Consider the following 6,031-nt stretch of genomic DNA (forward strand, 5'->3'; position numbering starts at 1 on the left):
AGCTTGTGTAGGGCCCGATTCAAAACTCGCAGTTCCAAGATCGGCCGTAAACCACCGCCTTTCTTGGGTACAATGAAGTAAGGGCTGTAGAACCCAGACCTCATCTCGGCTGGAGGGACCGGCTCGATCGCGTCCTTCGCCAGCAGGACGTCGATCTCCTTCCTCAAAACACACTGGTGAAGCGGATGCCCCTGAACTTGGGAGGCCGGCGGGCAAACTGAATTGCATAGCCGAGCCGAATGGTACGAATGAGGCATCGGGACGGTCTCGGAAGCACTAGCCAGGCTTTGAGAGACCGTACCAATGAGCCCATGCGAACCACCGGCGTACCCACGGAGGGGCAGCGAGGTGGAAGGCAGGGACCGGACTCCGGAGGCATTACTGCGGCCGAGAGAGGGGTCTGGGTGTGCGGGGCAACACCTACCTGCTTCCATCGGGGGGCAGGCAACAGGGAAGGCCCGGAGGCATTCAGCTGCTGGCTGTCCCGAGGCGAAGGAGGAGGGGAAACGGGGAGGGAGGCCCGGAGGCGTCGTATCCCGATTTCCGCACCTCCTTGCCCAGCGGGAGACGAGAGCGACGAGGCCGTAGTGGCGTCACTGGCGTCCGAGCGCTGGGTTGAGGGGAATGAGAGCGGCGAGGCAACGTGGCGGCGCACACTGTCATTCTGACCCTCTTGGACGGAGGAGACTGGGAGCGGCGAGGCACTTGGCCGACCTCGGCTGCCAGACTCGACCGTGAGTGACCCAGAGGAAGTAGAAACTGCTCTTTTATTGAAACTTTGGGTAGCATGGTCAGCGGCAGAACAGAAAGAAAAGGAAAAAAAAAGATTCTCCGCCCGGCCCTCCTCCGGGGGAAAGAGAGGGACAGAGGTTCCCTCCCAATGAGCAGCCACTGCATCCTCTGGGTCACCAGTCTCAGGGTCGCTTGCCTCTCCTCTTCCCGGGAGGTTTAGACGACTCCCGAGCGGGCTGGGCAGCTCTCTTGCGGCCGGCACCCTGCTGCCTAGGGGGCTGCTGCCTAGGCTGGGCAGGGGTGGAGGCGGCGGCAGGAGGGCGCCCTCGGCGACGAGCAGCCGGAGGCGCAGGCGACGGGGACGGGGCAGCAGCAGGCCGTCTCCGAGGCATGATGTTCTTGATAACCTCCGACTGCTTCTGGGCGGCAGAGAACTGTTGGGCATAGTGTTATGGAATTTCCCATCTATTACCTTTCTTTCTGTGATTCCTAATTATGGTTTAATCTGTTCTCTCACTTGTAGTGAGAGGGGTGCTTGTGTGATAATTTACTGTGGTTGGGTGTCAGTGGAGGTAAGGAAAAGCAGATGGTCAAGGGGTCATCTTGAATGCATTTGTACTTTATAGCCTAAAGGGTTAAGGGGGCAGTTACCTCTCAGGGCCAGGGAGAAATAGAAAAGTATACCTCTCTCCCTGAGGGGAGGGCAGGAATAAGGCCTTGGAGAACATGAGATATAAAAAAGACAGACACTGCTTCTCCTTATCTCTCCTCACTGACTCACAAATGTGTATTGGTGACGAGGATCTCTCTTGCAAGAGAATAAATACTTTATAAACTATCAATTTGGACTCAGAGTGTCGCTTACTCAGTGATGATGTTTGTTTAATGATAAAAAAGCCACAACAGTTTTGGTGTCAGAATAGTGGGTTTCTTGGACGTGATTCCGGGACTGACGGACGGACGGAGGCTGATCACCTAGGAACTGACAAAGTTCCAACCCTACCTCGAGAAAAACATTAAGAGACGAGAGACCATTTCCACCGTTAGGACCGGATCCGGCCACTGGAATCAAAAGAACTCAAGGTGGCACAGAACAACATCTCTGGGTAAGCTAACTAAATTCAGTTTAAAGGGGGGAAGAGTGAAATTGAACCATATTGGCTGAGGGCTGTTTCTGTGGTACGTAATCTGAGATTAATTGAGATCTATATATAGATCAAGAGGTTTCAAACAGATACGAGAGAAAATTATCTGAGATTAATTGAGGTCTGTAACAGATCAAGAGATTTCAAACAGATAGGTAACCTGAAAATCAGTTGTTCCACCACGGCGCAAATTGTTTTGAGGTGCTGAGGCTAATTGGGGGGAACCAGAAAAGATTTTTTTTGGTGAACCATAATTAGGAGGGCACTAATAGTGCAACCCGACCGATTTGGTTTAAGGCGAGACACTACAGGTGAATAGGGTATTTTTTTTAACTAGCAGATATCACCATGAAACTTTGCCAGTTGATTACCTACATTAAGATGAGAAAAAAATGTATTACAAGTTTTCTGTAATTTAATGTTTAAATATGCAAATTAGACATTATCTGATTAAATATGCGCAAATCTGCATATATTTTATAAAAACGAAATCTGAGTATTGGATAAAGCCAGGTTCAAAATTATTTTTTCATTGTGTTCACATATTAGATGGGAAAAAAATTACAGAGGGATTTATGGATATCTACTTTTGTTATCCTGTAAATCAGAATATACTGCCAATAGCCTTAAAAAAATGATTTTCGACATGTTTTTTGGAATAAAATGTTATGTAAATCAGGCTAAGAATAATATATTTACAAATCCCTCTGTAAATGTCTTCATAATATAACTAGGTACAAGACTGGAAAGTTTGGTGTATATAGGTGCTACTGAAGTGCAGATTTCGGACTTGGAGTGAGAGAGAAAAGTCATTTTGAGAAAACGGGCTTTAAAGATTTAGCATCAGCCAATGAGATCGCGCATTTGGAGTAAAATCCCCCCTTTTACTTTCGCGATTGGTTGCTGATAAAAAGGAAATGACCATATTTGGATCCGGCAGTATTGTACAGCAGAGAGCAAGCTTTCTAACGGTGTGTGTGATGACAGAGTGCAGATCGCGATCGCGGAGCAGAAGGATGATTAACGACAACTTTTGATGAGTTTATGAGAAATCTACAGACGCAAACAGGCAAAGTGTAGTAAAATAAAGACCTAAATGTGTATTTCGGACTTTTTTTCACCACAAGTCTGAAAGAAGACATGTTATTGAAGACAAATATCCTAAAATCTCAAAATTGACCAGTGAAAAAAAAACGATGTTTTTGCCTGCCGTGTCTCGCCTTAAAAGAAAAATCGGGTCTGTTGTGGACGCCTAACAGATCAAGAAAACGCGCGTTGAAGAGAAATCCACAGAGAACAGAAAAGCGGCCAGTATGGGGAAATCTCAGAGTAAGATTATGAAATATGATACACCGGTGTACTACCAAATGAGAAAACATTATGGTCAGAAATGTATGCTAGATATTGAGAAATTAATCAAGCATCATGATTTTCCCGAAGGGGGAACATTGAGCCGCACGAGGCTGAAAGTGGTGAGAGACTCAGTGGAAAAGAGTAGTGAGAAACAATCAGCTTGTTGCTGCAAGTGTGTTAAACATGTATGCAAAAGATGTGAGGACACAGTCGAGTGCTGGCTTGAGGAAGCAGATAAAAGAGAAAGAAGGCAACTGCAAAAAGAATTAGCAGGAAGGAAAAATGAAAAGTGTGAAAGTCTGTCTGTATGTGTGTCTGCACCACCAGAACCGACTAACCCACAGTATGTTTGTGTTTCCCCACATGAAATTGCGGTGAGACCGGCACCGCCGGAGTACAAAACACACTTCCCAGGAGCCGGATTGACTGCACTGATGTTCGACCCCGACCTTGACTGTTCTCCATCGAGACCAACCCAGCCGCGAGCACAAGCCGAACCGCAACCTGAGGCACAAGCAGCAGCGAGAGAGGCACAAGCACAAGCAGCGCGTGAAGCAGCGCGTGAAGCGCAAGAAGAGCAAAATGACCGAGCAGCAAGAGCTGAAGCGCTGGCCGCGCGGGAGGAACAAGAGGCGAGAGAAGCCGTGGACGGTGACAGACATGAAAGAAGCAATGGCCCATTTGCCAAGCCCGGACGACGCAGGTGACAGATTTTCAAACGAACTATTCACTTTCTGTCAAGAGTTCAGCCCCACCACACAAGAACTGAAGCGGCTGCTAGCCGTGAAACTGGGAGCCACGAGCTGGCACAAAGTGAGCAGCCACATGCCGACAGCCGAACGACGAAGAGCGCACGGAGAGTGGATGAATGATGCCAACGAACTGTATCGAACAGCAGTGGACAAACTCGCCGAAGAAATAAAGAAGGCTTTCCCACCACGAGTGGACACAGCAAAAATCAACAGCTGTTGCCAGGTGAGAGAAGAGTCGGTTCGTGACTATTTTGAAACATTTCAGAAACACAGCGGCATGCCTGAGCCGAAGGAGAGAGGAGAGCAGCCAGGCACATGGGAGTGTCATTTGCAGAGCTGTTTCCTGAATGGACTGAGACCTGAAATCGCGCAAGCGGTGAGAGCAAGTTACATCGAGTGGCAGAGCGGGCGACTAACAACCACCCTAGCGCACGCGGTGCACGCCGAGGAACAGCTGCTGACAAAGAAGGACAAAGCCGCGAAAGTAAAGGTGGAGAGAGACCTCCAGCTGGCTACTGTACAGATCAAAGCTAGCACGAGCGCACCACCAGCGCGGCAGAACTGGGCCAACAAGAAGAAGAAAGTGTATCAGGGAAAGTGGAAATGTGGACTGTGCGAAAGCAACGAACATGAATTTTCCAGATGCACAAAGTGCAGAGTGTGCAAGGGCGATGGACACTGGGCAAAGGATTGTCCGGAGACACAAAGGGCGGATTGACTACATAGGGACGGAGAACAGGAGAGGGGAGGGCGAGCGACAGGCATTCAACCGACGGCGGAAAAGGGAAGTGAAAATTTTTTAACACACACACACAACACGCACGCATACACTGATGCACATAATGCTTCTTGCAACGAAGAAAATGCTAGCAAACCTTTATGTGTGAGTGATGAGAATTTGAATAACGCTGTTTCTGCTGAATGTCTGAGAATGTACAAAGGTTCAGGATTTTTAAGACTACCGAGATATCCACTGTTAGTTGACGGTACAATGATAGAGTTTCTCGTGGACTCGGGAGCAGCCCGGTCCACAATAAGGCGGTCTCAACGACCTCAGTCGAGAGACCGGATTCTATGAGCTGGGCCCCCTCAGAGGCCAAGCCCACCATTTCCACAACTACGTTTAACCCTTTTCTATTATGTGCAGGACTCATAGAGAAATATTTGGCAGAAGTTTCCACGCTGCCAGAAATTCCAATAAGGGATCTAGTCTCTCGAGATTGGCCTCTGGATTTGATTGAACAATCATTTCGGTGCCCTGAAGCGGCGAACCGGCAGGGAACAACCGAACTGGCAGCGCTGCGACCCTCCTCAGAGAGTCGCACCCCAGCAGAACTCCCGGGAGCATTGATATCGGGGAGAATGTGTACAGGTGCAGCCTCGGCCACACCTGCACCATAGCGTCCGGTCCGAGAGGAGCTGGATATGTGAGGAAAAACCATAGCGGAGATTGACCAAATATCCCCCATAGGAGCTCCACCACCTCGGGGTGAAGTCCCCATTCCCCGGGCCTCAGCCCCTGCCTCAACAGGATATCTGCTCTGATATACGAGATCGTCAGTGTGTTGTCCGGACCCTCCGCCGAGCGACCACTCATGATCACTCCCGACTTGTGAGGGAAGCATCCGTCGATAGCATTATGCGTAGACAAGAAACCCCCAACACTGGGCCTGGGCAAGGAACCAAGGTTCTTCCACATGACCGTGGCACGTAGGCATAGCCGCGTGACCTTGATCATGTGAAAACGGATTTCCCCTCGGAGAAAACCCCTTGGTCCTGAGCCACCACTGCAGGGGTCTCATGCACAGAAGGCTAAAAGTAATTACGTTGGACGCAGCTGCCATGAGAGCCACAGTCTGAAACTTTTTCACAGTGAGTGACTGGCCTAGATAAATCCATAATACACCTAGAAAAGTGGTCCTCTGAGCTGGGAGGATCACACTCTTCTTGGCGTTGAGTGGCAACCCCAACATCTTTAAATGAGACAGAACGACATCTCGATGCCGAACTGCCATAAGCTCAAATTGAGCTAGGATCAACCAATCGTCG

This window comes from Siphateles boraxobius, unplaced genomic scaffold (assembly GCF_051911475.1).
Source record: "Siphateles boraxobius isolate OS27281-9 unplaced genomic scaffold, OSU_SipBor_1 30, whole genome shotgun sequence".
NCBI lineage: Eukaryota > Metazoa > Chordata > Actinopteri > Cypriniformes > Leuciscidae > Siphateles > Siphateles boraxobius.